At 40.0% G+C, this 13,797-nt stretch overlaps 1 pseudogene; it reads right to left on the bottom strand.

Annotated features, from left to right (window-relative positions):
• Nucleotides 1–7,186: 7,186 nt before the first annotated feature.
• LOC118987252 (cytochrome c oxidase subunit 7A-related protein, mitochondrial-like) lies at nucleotides 7,187–7,642 on the bottom strand (annotated as a pseudogene).
• Nucleotides 7,643–13,797: the final 6,155 nt, after the last annotated feature.

The raw sequence follows: 13,797 nt of genomic DNA, 5'->3' as shown, positions 1-13,797 counted from the left end.
GCTAAAGAAATATATATATCCACAATTCCTTATCTGAAAATGTGAAAACCGTTTGGCAGTAACACCTGACCTGAACAGATATAATGTTTCCTATGATCTTTATTTATTGTGATTAATATTATTAAATGCAGAAATATTTAAGGGTTTAGCAACAGGGTTCCACTGGGAGTAGATTAATATATGGTATGTGCACAGTATCACCTGTACTCCCTGAGTTTGAATTCTAACACTACCATTTACTAATTGTGTGGCCCCAGGTGAGCAGGAATTCATAAAAGTGGAGAGAAGGCAACCCAGTGAAGTATCTTGTCTCCTTTGATGTAAATTGGTTAGCTTTAAAAAGGAACCAATACTTGCCCTATTAACCCAAAGGTTTATTGCAAAAATAGAATGAAATAATAAAATGGCAAAATTAATAAAATGTGCTCTGTGAATACAATTTTTATTTATTAAAATTGATATTGAAACTACTCAACTTGAGGCCATTAAGAACAATAAAAGGGTTCATGTGAAGGAAATATTTTTACTATAGACATATATATTCATATCTACAATGGCTGGATCTCAGAAGTAGATAACCTACCCATCTAGAAAGGCATAACCATATGTAGATCTGGTAGGGAGACAGCACGTAGACATTTTTAGCACAAAGAAATAAAAAAACCTACAAAAACTCTGCTAAGAAAAAACTTTCAAGTGCACATCATTTCTAACCACAATAATACTGTAATCCCTGCCCTCACTGCAGAAGACCTCATCCTATACAATAGAGAGAGAGAGAGAGAGAGAGCAAGAGAGAGAGAGAGAGAGAGAGAAACTTGTGGAACCTCAACTAATCATCCCAGTATTAACTTCAACTCAATTAGGTAATGATGATAATGTTTTTAAATGATTACTCTTTTTTTAACTTTATGACTATCATTGAATCAGTTGACATTTATTGAGTCAACTGGCCTACCAATCAATTCAGTCAAAAAATTCCGACAAGCTGTTTTGTTGAATGAACTAGTCACTGTAGTAGAACTTTGTGTATCTGGCCAAATTCTAATGATACTTAGACTCTCTTACATTGAGAATTGGAACCTCTGACTTATCTGCCAGGTACATGGAGATGAGTCACCTATCCTATTTTTTCATTTCTTGGAGCTCTTACAAGCAGATTCAAAGGTCCCTGGGAGGACCGGGCCATAGCCGGCAGTGGAAAAATTCATTCATATGATAAGCATTTGACTTTTATTTGGTACAATTCCATGTGTTTTGAAGAACTAAAGAAAATTTAATGAACATAAGAACTAAAATCTGTGTGCTCGAAAGTGACAGAGGCTTGCCAATGTTATTATCTTTGCTATCATTCCAAGGATAATTGAGGCTCATATTAAATTCCCATCACATGTTATAGTGTTTTCTTGCTAGATTATCATCTGCTTAGCCATAGAACGGAATACCAAGGCTCATTTTAATTGTACAACAATTGCAGAAAACCTCAGGTCTATAGTTTCTAATGTAATGCTTTGACACAGCACATTCCAATAGATTAGCAAATAAAATGTCATTTAGTAAACATCCCCAAAGATTATACCAGAGTCCTCTGGGGGAAATTGAGGATTTTGTGGGGGCTAGAAATCAGTGTGCTTGGCAGTTTTCCTCATAGTTTTGCAGTTCACTTTTTCTTTATGTTGGGAATCCAAATAGATACATTACCTATGTCAATGTATTTCCTTTCATCATTTCCCTGACAATTTTATGTTTCTTTCCAGATAGGTTATCTTACTTCTAAGACTTAGTCATTGTGGATGTGAATATTTATCCAGATAGTAAAATATTTTCCCTAAATAAATCTTTTTTCTTTGTGGACTCAAGTTTCCATATCACTTTTTATAAAGAATAGAAGTTTTATTCACAGAGCTTATTTTATTCACTAATTTTACTGCTTTTCATTATTTATTTCACTCAGTGTCGAATGTTACTAATCCTACTTAAAAGAAACAAAGGCTAAGCAAATTTAATGTCTTGCCCAAAATTATACAGTATTTTAAAATGTTCATACATTGTGTTAAAGAGTCAGTCGCTATTTCACATTCTATTAAAGGATTCATAGCGACTGATTCTTTGTTTCCATGTTTTAATTATTACTGTTCTAGTTTTAGCTTATTTTTATTTAAAAAAGTACTTTGTCATCAACTCCCCTTTCTGGAATAACTTGAATATATCATCTGTGCTGTGGTGTGTACTCAATGGAGGACAAGAACTGGAATTGGGGTGCCCGAAACTCCAGGAGAGTAATGTCCAAGGTGATCACCAGGCTTATTCTTGGTCCAACCTGAATATAGTACCATGGGCGGTGGCATGGAGGGAAATCAGAATCTTAAATACATTGGCTATATTTCACAACTAAAAATTTTTCAAAGTGAGGAGCATATTTTTGTGTCAGTATTTACATAGCACTTTCAATTTTGTTGGCCATTTCTGTGCTGTACTCGATTTAGGTCATTTGGTATTTGTGGGTAATGTAGGGCACATTTTAGAGGCTATAGTAAAACTGCAACCAGAGCTGCAACTTTCCTTTAAAAGAATTTATTTTTAGTTATAATTGACATATAGTATTATACTAGCTTCAAGTGTACAACATAGAGATTCAACATACCTTACAAAGTGATCACCACATGTCTGGTAACCATCTGTTACCATAGTTATTACAATGTTATTGACTCTATTCCCTATGCTCCACATTACATCTCCAGTACATAATGAGACCAGTGCATATATATTTCTAAACAGGATCGGATACTTTGCCCTTGAATGCTTTGGCAGCTCTGATGCTGGGAGTAGGTAATTGACTATTCTGCTTGGCCCTGATTGAGATGTGGAGAGATGGAGTCATGTACACACATTAGTTCTTGAGCACTATGTTTATAGCACTCTCTAGATCAGGGTCCCTTAATCTCAGCACTTGACATTTGGGGTCAAATAATCCTTGTTTGTGGGGCAGTCTCTGGCGCATTATACAATGTTTAGCAGCATCCCTAGGTGTAGTAGCATCTTCCCCCAAGTTGTGACAACCAAAAATGTTTCCACATGTTGCCAATTGTCTTTTGTGAAGCAAAAATCACCTTGGTTGAGAACCACTGCTCTATACCACTGATACGGATTTGCTTTGAAGGGAACAAAATTACTGCCATGCCATCTGAGGTTGTCACCTGTGAATCTATGATCTCTAATTACTGTCTATTCCTGAACATTTTCACCTTACTGAGAAAATCATAGCTTTTCACCAAGATAGGCTAGAGTGCTGGTGGTGTCCCCTCGGTGAAAATCATGACAAGTGCAGCGTAAGAACTGCAAAGAGAAACTGTGTTCATAACTAATGCAAGCTTCATGTCATTCTGGGGCCATTTTTCAAGCTTTACAGCCACATCTTCTATGCCTATTCATTCCTTGACTGTCCCTCTCTTCCATGCCTGCAATAAGATTTTTTTTTCAAAAGATTCTTTCTGACCACAAAGAGTGTAGGCTCAAAGCCAGACTGCTGAAGTTTGAATCACACTTCCATCACTTTCCGGCTTTGTAATCTTGGTTCAGTGCCTCAGTTTCTTCACCTAGAAATGAAGATGGCGCTGTTGATTACCTCATAGGGTTATTGTGAGGATTAAATAAGGGAACACATGTAAAGCAGTTAAACTCTGCTTGGCATATAAGCAGTCAATAAGTTTGGCTATTGTTACTGTTACTGTTGTTAGTAGTACTAGTTGTTATGATTCAGAGTCTCATCTCCTTCAGAAAGTCTACCTGACACCTTCAGCCAATGCTTACCTTCTGTTTCTCTGAAATCATGAAAAGTTTTGTGATGTTACAAATCAGAGTGTATTCACTTCATCTTTCATGTGTCATCTGAGTTAAAATTTCCCAACAACACAGGTTGTATGAGCCAGAGATTGTGTATTCTACATGATTTACATTCTCTGATCCATCTAATTTATTGGGTAAGTAGTTAATACTGTTTCCGCACTCTTATCTGTTTATATCACATATAGTCAGTAGGTAGAGTCATCAGCATGATATCGATACTAAGATGGAAACACACTCCACACAAAGGCACAATTCAGGAATATCTTGCAAGTTCTGTCTTCTGTGTCTGAAATTCTTAAGAACCTAAACTCATGGTTAGAATAGAATTTCTACAGGAAAATGTCCCCAGAATAACCCCTCATACAGTGTACAGAACAAGCACTACTCATATTACCTATATGAAAAACATCCCTTCCTATTTCCTTAAGGCACAGCCAAATTTAGTTGGATGTCTACTATTCTCTCACATACATCAATTGTAAATCTTTGTTGGTGTAATCCAATTATCCAAGTCCACTAGGAAAGCTTCCCTTGTTATTAAAAAATCATTAAAAAAAAGAAAGATTCACAGAAAGAAACAGTTTCTCTTTTTTCACAGCATCATTTTTAGATGTGATGCCTGGAATGAATATAGCCATCTTTGGTACCTGTCATGAGGGAAGCTTTAATTAGAGCAGAAGTCAACATGCTGAGGGTGGCACAGTGGAAAGATGAAAGAAACCTAGGTCTCTGATGATAGCATTAAGCCACTAAATTAACTGACTCTGGATTTACCCTATCATGGCATTTTATGTGAGTTAATATGTTTTCCTTATTGTTTAAGCAGTTCAGTAAAAGTGTTTTCTTACTTGCAGCCTGAAAGCATCCTGACTGAAAAGATAATGAGAGAGAGAGAGAGAGAGAGAGAGATTAATTTTTTGCTTCCTATACACACCCAGACCAGGGATTGAACCTGAAACCTAGTATGTTCCCTGACAAGGAATCAAAGGGTGACCTTTTGGTGCATGGGATAACACTCCAACCAACTGAGCCACACCAGCCAAGACTACATCTCCACTCTTTAATTAGACTTCATTAGTTAACCTCTTTAAATCTTCATTTATACTCTTATTAAATGGGAATGATAATAGTTCCTTATTTACAGGGTGACAGTGAGGATTCAAGAAGATATTGCTTGTAAATTGCTTAATGCGGTTCATGGCATATCAATATCAAGCATTATTTTTTTAAAATATATTTTATTGATTATACCATTACAGTTGTTCTATTCCCCCCTTCATTCCCCTCCACCCGCACCCTCCCTCCCCCATCATTCTCCCCCCTTAGTTTATAACCACGTGTCTCAAGTTCTTTGGATTCTATATTTCCCCCACTATTCTCACCCTCCCCCCTACCTATTTTCTACCTACCATCTATGCTATTTTCTGTGCCTTCTCCCCCCTTCTCCCCCTCCCACCCCCCTATTTCTAACCCTCCATGTGTTCTTCATTTCTATGGTTCCACTCCTGATCTAGCTGTCCTCTTGGTTTGCTTTTGTTTTAGGTGTGGTTGTTCATAACTGTGAGTTTGCTGTCCTTTCACTGTTCATATTTTTCATCTTCTTTTTCTTAGATAAGTCCCTTTAGCATTTCATATAATAAGGGCTTGGTGCTGATGAACTCCTTGAACTTGACCTTATCTGAGAAGCACTTTATCTGTCCTTCCATTCTAAATGAAAGCTTTGCTGGATAAAGCAATCTTGGCTGTAGGTCTTTGGATTTCATGACTTGGAATACTTCTTTCCAGCCCCTTCTTGCCTGTAAGGTCTCTTTTGAGAAATCCGCTGACAGTCTGATGGGTACTCCTTTGTAGGTGACTGTCCCCTTATCCCTTGCTGCTTCTAGGATTCTCTCCTTCATTTTGGTCTTGGCTAATGTAATTATGATGTGCCTTGGTGTGTTCCTTCTTGGGTCCAACTTCTTTGGCACTCTCTGAGCTTCCTGGATTTCCTGGAAGTCTATTTCCTTTGCCAGACTGGGGAAGTTCTCCTTTATTATTTGTTCAAATAAGTTTTCCACTCGTGGCTGTTTCTTTCCCCCTTCTGGTACCCCTATAATCCGGATGTTGGAACATTTAAAGATGTCCTGGAGGTTCCTAAGCCTCTCCTCATTTTTTTGAATTCTCATTTCTTCATTCCTTTCTGGTGGGATGTTTTGTTCTTCCTTCTGGTCCATTCCATTGATTTGAGTCCCCGTTTCCTTTCCATCACTATTGGTTTCCTGTGCATCTCCCTTCATTTCAATTAGTTTAGCCTTCATATGTTCCTCTAATTTGTGACTTTGTTCCTCTAATTTGTGACTATAATCTACCAGTTCTGTGAGCATCCTGATAAATAGTGTCTTGAATTGTGCTTCTGAGAGGCTGGCAATTTCTCGGTCGCTTAGAGTTATTGGCTCTGGGACTTTGAGTTCTTCTTGCGCCATCTTTCGGGTTGTTCGTGCCTGTTCCATAGCAGGATCAGAGCCCTAAAGCGTTCACTAGAACAGGGCAACTAAGTCGCTGGGTTGTGACGTTGTATGTGGGGGCGGGGTCAAAGAGGGACAGTGGCTCTCACTGGTATTGCAGGGCAACTAAGTCGCTGGGTTGTGACACTGTATGTGGGGGCGGGGTCAAAGAGGGACTATGGCGTCCTGTCCGCCGCCTGCCGCCACGGCCCTCACCGGTGGCACAGTTGCTGCCGTCACCGGGCCCACGCGTTTAGTCCCACTGCACGCGAGTGTGCCACCGCCGTCAGCCCTCGCCCTCTGGGGCCTACGTGGTCTGTCTCACTGTGCGCGAATATGCGTCTGCGGTCTGCCCCGCACCCCAACTGGTTCCCATCTGCCTGCGCCCCTGGGTCGGGGGCCCTGTCCTGCCCGACCCTGCTCGCTGCTGACTCCGCCCCTCTTACCGTCCCCGTTGAATGGTTAGATGTAGTCGGACTTCTGTATAATTCAATTTTCTGTCCTTTGGTTGTGTCTTTGTTTCTCCAAACCTTTGTTTTATTCAAACTTGGTTGTGGGAGAAGGCACAGTGTTTCCACCTATGCCTCCATCTTGGTGGACCAGCAATCTCAACCATTATTTGTACTCTATGAGAGACACATCCAAACCAGAAAGGCTCCTGCACCACATGCTCAAAAAGGCTGCCATGAGTCCCCAAGGACCTGGGCACAGGCTGCCATTCTTTGAACAACAGTTTTAACTGCTGAATGAGCTCTCACAGGCCATGTGCATTTCATAAACAAACCAAGCATTGTCTTATTACCATTCTATTTTTTTCTTGCAAAATGTTAAGGTCATTCAGGTAAAAAAAATTTTTAACAGAAACAATAAAAATTCAAAGGGTTTCTGCCAAAAACCAGTCCTCTGCAGCCTGACTCATTTGTTCCTGGGCTGTGAAGCCATGTAGAGGGTGATGAGGCAGTAGATGGTCCCCTCCACCCACCGTCAGCGCCATGGTGGTCCGGTAGAGCATCTGGTCAGGCAGGCCCCGTTTCAGGTGGATGGGCAAGCCGTCAGATTTCTGGAAAAACTTCTGCAGTTCTGGAACTTTGTTTTTCCCAGCATAGTCATATGTGGTGTAATCGGAGGTCAGTTTGGTTGGTGTGGCAAATATGACAGGTGGTGCTTCTGTGGAAACCAAAGGCTTTAATCCCTGCAGGCTATAGGCATCAGAAGCCCCTGCTCCCACCAATTTCTGCGTGAAGCCACTAAACTTGTAGTACATCGCACCCTGTGTCCGGCTACTTGCAGCCGCTGCCTGTGCGACTGCCCCAAGAAAGCCCATTACTATTTTAAATAGCATAATTTAATGTATTTTTATTTTATTATACAAAATATAACAGTGCATGTATGTAATGTTCACTTTTAAATTATATTTTATTGATTATGCTATTACAGTTGTCCCAATTTTCACCCTTTGCCCCCCTCCATCCAGCACCCCCCACTCCCTCAGGCAAACTTCACACCATTGTTCATGTCCATAGGTCATGGTAGGTTCTTTACTCCATTGCCTATACTGTGCTCTACATCAGCATGACTATTCTATAAATACCTATTTGTATTTCTTAATCCCCTCACCTCTTCACCCACTCCCCTACACCAGCTCCCATCTGACAATCATCAAGATGCTCTCTGTATCCATGATTCAGTCTCTGTCCTTCTTGTTCGCTTATTTTGCTTTTTAGCTGCAATTGTTCATAGATATGCATTTATTGACATCTCATTGCTCATAGTTTTGATGTTCTTTTTCTGAAACAGGTCCCTTTAACATTTCATATAATGATGGTTTGGTGATGATGAACTCCTTTAGGTTTTCCTTGTCTGGAAAACTCTTTATCTGCCTTTCTATTCTAAATGATATCTCTGCAGGGTAGAGCAATCTTGGCTGTAGGTCCCTGTTTTTTGTCAGTTTGATTATTTCTGGCCAATCTCTTCTAGCCTGCAAAGTTTCTTTTGAGATATTAGTTGACATTCCTTTGGGAATTTCCCTGTAGGTAACTAACCTGTTTTTCTCTTTCTGCTTTTAAGATTCTTTGTTTATCTTTACCCTTTGGCATTTTAATTATGATGTGTCTTGGAGTGGGCCTCTTTGTATCCAACTTATTTGAGACTCTCTGTGCTTCCTGGATTTGCACGTGTCTTTCCTTCAATAAATTAGGGAAGTTTTCTTCCATTATTTTTTCAAATAGATTTCCAATTTCTTGATCTTTCTCTTCACCTTCTGGCACGCCTATGATGCAAATGTTGGATTGCTTGAAGTTGTCCCAGAGGCTGCTTACATTATCCTTATTTTTTTATTTATTCATTTTAGTTATTGTTGTTATGATTGGTTGTTTTTCTTCCCTATGTTCCAAAAACATTGATTTGATTTTTGGCTTCACCCACTCTACTCTTGTTTCCCTATAAATTGTTCTTTATTTCAATTACTGTATCCTTCATTTCTGACTGGATATTTTTTTTACGCTGTTGAGGTCCTCACTAAGTTCCTTGAGCAACCTTATAACCAGTGTTTTCAGCTCTACATCTGATAGATTGCTTATCTCCATTTTGTTTAGCTCTTTTTCTGGAGTTTTGATCTGTTCTTTCATTTGGGCCACATTTCTTTGTTTCCTCATTTTGGCAGCCTCTCTTTGTTTGTTTCTATGTATTAGGTAGAGCTGCTATGACTCCCTGTTTTGGTATCATGGCCTAATGTAGTAGGTGCCCTGTAGGGTCCAGTGGCACAGCCTTCCCTATCATCCAAGCTGGGTACTTGAGGTGTGCTCTTCATGTGGGCTGAGTATACCCCCCTCTTGTAATTGAGCCTTACAAGAGGAAGTTGCTGTAGGCAGATCAATGGGAGGAATTTACCCAGGCCGATTAGGTGTAAAGATTGGCTGTGACCACTGACCACCAACCTCTGCCCTCTGTGGAGGATCAGCTGTGTGGGGGTAGTGTGTTGGTATTCCAATGTGGTCTGTAGCTGTCCGCTGGGTGTGCAGGCTCTGGGGCTTCCTGAGTAGTGCAGGCCATGGTCAGTCCCCATCTGTGTTTTCCCCTGGGACTACCCTGCCTAAGTTATAAGGCAATCTGAGATAGCTGCTACTTGTGCTGGGCTTGGAGATTCCCAGGCAAAGCCAAGCTGTGAATCCAGGCTGGCTGCTGCTAGTGTTAGGCCTGGGGCCACTTAACAACAGGTACAGGAGCTGGGGGCTCATTGAAGCTGGCTGTTGCTTTTTTGAGAGGAATTAGGAGGTTGTGAAGCATGAGCCAAGACCAGCCATTCATATGGAAAATCAGCTTGGATGGACATGTAAGTTGGGTGGGACAGAGTCTCTGGGGATCTCCAGGGTGGGGCAAACAGTATTAGCCAGGTTGATGAAGTCTTAGATATGGTACCCACCTGCTGGCTCTGTAGGTCCATGGGGCAAGGGTTCCGAAAAGGGTCAATGACCTCTTCCCACCTTTCTATCTGGAAGAAAGCTGTTCTCCAGCTTTCACCTTGATGCCAGACACTTCAGTTCCTCCTTGTATGCCACTGGTACCTTTCAAGCTGCTACCGAGGTGTTGGAGCTCAGAGGCAGTAAGTCTGAGTAAGTCTGTGTGTGGGTTCTTCAAGAGGAACTGCTTGGGACTCCAAAAGTTTCTTCTACCAACTCAATCCCCATTGGTTTTTGCAGCCAAAAGTTATGGGGTCTTATCTTCCTATTACTGGAACCCTGGGCTGGGTGCCTGGTGTGGGGCTGGGACTCCTCATTCCTGAGATATCCCTCCAGAATTTTCATCCACCACATGTGGGTGTGGGACCAGCTTGTTCCATGTCTCTGCCCCTCCTATCAGTCTGGATGGATGTAGTTTCTTTAATTCCATAGTTGTCAACTCAGTTTGTGATGGTTCTGAGTGATGGTTGTTCTGTATTTTAGTTGTAATTTTGATGTGGTGTGTAAGGAGGTGAGCCATGTTTACCTATTCTTCCATCTTGACTAGAAGTCCTTTAGTTTCTTCCCCATTACTATTCTAGTTGGCAGCTTCACCACAGCCTCTCCGTACCTGTCACAAGCTCTGTGCCTCCAGTAGAGCTCTTCAAGTTTCTGGATTGCCAATGCCTAATGCTCACTGATGGGTATCTTAGGGCCTGACCTAATGCTTTGCCTTTTCTTGGTCCTTGTTACCTCTGATTTTTGATTACCAGAAGCTTTCTCCTTAAAAATCTGCCAGGATTGAAATCCCAATTGAGAAATTGATGGAGATTTTTGCCCTCCCTCACTGTTTCTCCAGTTTTCCAAGGAGAATGTTACTTTTGGGTATGGATCCAGACTACGAAAAGTGCCTAGATTGCCCTATGCTCTCAAGCATCAGAAACATTGTATGGAATTTCAGGTTATATTGAATTTGGGCAGGACATGGGCCTAAGGACTTTTCTTGACCAAATAAATTCAGAGGGGATTCTGAATTATCTCCTAAGTATTATCAAGCCATCAAATGAGGGCTTCTGCTCTCCAGCTAATTTTAGGGAGATTCCGGTGTACAATAGAAATAGCCACAAAAAAACCCCAAAAAACAAAACAAAAAACACCTTTGGGTAAAGCCAATCACAAAATATAGTGAAAAGGCTGAGCAGAGAAAGATATTCAGTATGAGAGCTCCTCCAAGTGTTTTCCCAAGTTTTCAATTTTCTCAATTGCTTAGTGACGTTATTCTTGCAGAGATTGCTGAATAAGCAAGCTTAAGGAAACCAATGTTAAAACATTGAGACTCACTGAGATACAAAAATAACATCTTGCAGCCTAATGCTGTTATCCAAATTCCAAGGTCATAAGGCCTTAATTTCTTTCTGGATAGAATCCAAATTAATATTCCCAATATTCACCATATTCTGACTGTCCCAGGAAAGATGCATGCTGCCCTGGGATTTATGTTGTATAGTTTCTAGGCACTGAGCATATTTGTCAACCAAAGAAGACACCTGGTGAGATTGAAGACAATAGGACAAATATTAGGAGGGTCTTTAATGGCAAAGAATAAAGTAATAGTAAAGTTGTTAACTACCTTAACTTCTAATATTCATATATTACATGTCCTACATCATCAAAAGTCAAGAGGTTTTGACTTAAAATACAGTATATTCTGAAGCCTCAGAAAAGTTTTTATAATTTGGATTGCATGTACCCATGTAGACATGGGATTAAAGCTTTTACCCTTCAATTTTTGACTTCCAGATTGATCCTTCTTAAAACTCAGATGTTAGGCAGTCTGCGATTTACAATGTAATTTATGCACTCCCAACCTCTCTGATTTTGGGAACTGGAGTCATTCATCATACTTTCCTCCACATCTGCCAGTTTCTTGGGTTCCAGAGAGAGAGAATGAAGGAGCCTTACAACCAAATAATCATTAGCATCCTCAGGTGGAGTCTTACAGGATAGCCTAGAAGAAAAGTTCAAAGCTCCAAAGCTCTATCCTCTTGTCCTATAGACCAGACAAGCAAGCTTACATCTGAACTTCTCCTGGGTCCTTCCAGCTCTTCAGAGCTCTGATGTCTCCAAAGAAGACTTCCCAGCTTTGAAGTTTACAATCCTTCCAGCACCACTCACAATAAGCTCTTATCTGGGACATGTGTGTCAGAGAGAAGAACAAATGGAAAAGAGAATTCTATACATTGTAGTGTCATTGTCATATACTCTGCCATGTCATTCTGTCTTTGCAATAGCCATTTTTTGTTCTCTAGACTTTTGGAATATTAGTTTTTTAATGTATCAAACTATGACATAGACCAGAATCTTGACTTTGTTCATGAATTCTCACCATCACATTAATCAAATATTTTATTTTGAATTGGTCACTTGGTCATCAATTATGAATTAAAGATGTTACATAGAAATCTGGGGTGACATCATTATCCTATGGGGCATGAGAATAGAGCCCCAAAGGGTCAGCACAGTCTGGGGCATACTTGCCAGAGTACCCTAAAGATCTTGTTATTCAGTTACCTTACTTCTCTATAACTGATGTTGCCTAATTTATTTTGAAATAAGCACACTCATTCCAGTACCAGACTTCTAGTTAATAGTTTTGATACCTCTTAGAATTCCCTATCATAGTGATCTCACCCTCACTCTTTTGCTACATTGTCACTTTTGGAAGCAAATGCATCCAACATGGCTGCTAGAACAGCTTTTCATCCTAGCCTGTATTCTACTCTCTGAGGTCACTCGGCTGCCTAATCTTGCTGAAGTTAATGGCTAGCTATGAGAGCCATAACAGGAATTCCTAAAGAAATGGCATGAAATTTTGATGGCACTCTAAGCTTTTAAAGTCAGTGCAACCCAGATTGTGGAATAAGTTAGCTATGCTAGAATAACTAACCCCCTGTTTTGCTAATTCAGATTAAAGAGTGTATAAAACTCCTGACTCAATCTAGAATAGTTTTACAGAATATTTTATGTTTATGTTCTAGAGTACTGTTATTTTAAGAAAAATTTTATTTTGATATCCCAATTAGAACAATATTTTCCATCTGGTTATCTGGGAATTCTGATGGCCCCAGCTGTGGTGAAATGACACAAAAGGAGTAGTTTATGGCCATGATGACACAATGCTGGGTAGGAGTGAAGAATCAAAATAGTGATTTTGTTGCCTAAAACATTGGTTGCAGGCTGAAATACCTGGCTCAAGGGAAAGGATGACCAGTGTCCAACCCTTGCTTTTCTACTTATTAATTAACAGCATGACCTTTTAAGAACTGGCTTGATGGGGGCAAATTTATTTTATTCATCTCTAAAAAGGTGGTAATAATACCTTTCTTAAACAGCCATTTGGTGGATTTAGTCACTTAAGAAATGTAAAGCATTTAGCCCCAGTGCCTGGATTATAGTAATCATGCTAGTTTTTTTCTATCATATTAACTTAAATCACATGTTCCAAATCACATATTGTTCCAGAAATTTTTCTACCTTTTCTCAGTTGTTACTAATTTCTATCCATCATGTCTTGTGGAGGGCAAGGCAAACATACTATATGACATTTAAAATGAATTATGCCACATACAGGGTCTATCTTCCTCCTCTTCCTTACTACTGAATTTTTATACAGTGTCTTCATTTAACAGATATTTATTAAGTGCCTATTATATGCCAGTCATTTTTGTTTTTTAATTAATTTATTTTAATTGTTCAAGTACAGTCTTTTACTCCCATCCCAGCCCACCCACCCAGTGCTCCCCACCTCCTTCCCATTTCCACCCCCGTTAGTTTTTGTCAGTGTGTCCTTTATACTTGTTCCTGTAAACCCTTCTCCCCCTTTTCCCCTGAAATTCCCTCCCCTCTCCCCTCTGGTCATGGTCAGCCTTTTCTCTATTTCAGTGTCTTTGGTTATATTTTGCTTGCTTGTTTGTTTTGTTGTTTAGGTTCCTCTTAAAGGTGAGTCATATGGTATTTGTCTTTCACCACCT

Source organism: Sturnira hondurensis, unplaced genomic scaffold, assembly GCF_014824575.4.
Source record: "Sturnira hondurensis isolate 20B ecotype Veracruz unplaced genomic scaffold, ASM1482457v3 Scaffold0005220, whole genome shotgun sequence".
NCBI classification, from domain to species: Eukaryota; Metazoa; Chordata; class Mammalia; order Chiroptera; family Phyllostomidae; genus Sturnira; species Sturnira hondurensis.
Note: the sequence above shows the minus strand (reverse complement) of the source record. Positions and strands in the feature narration are given on the sequence as shown.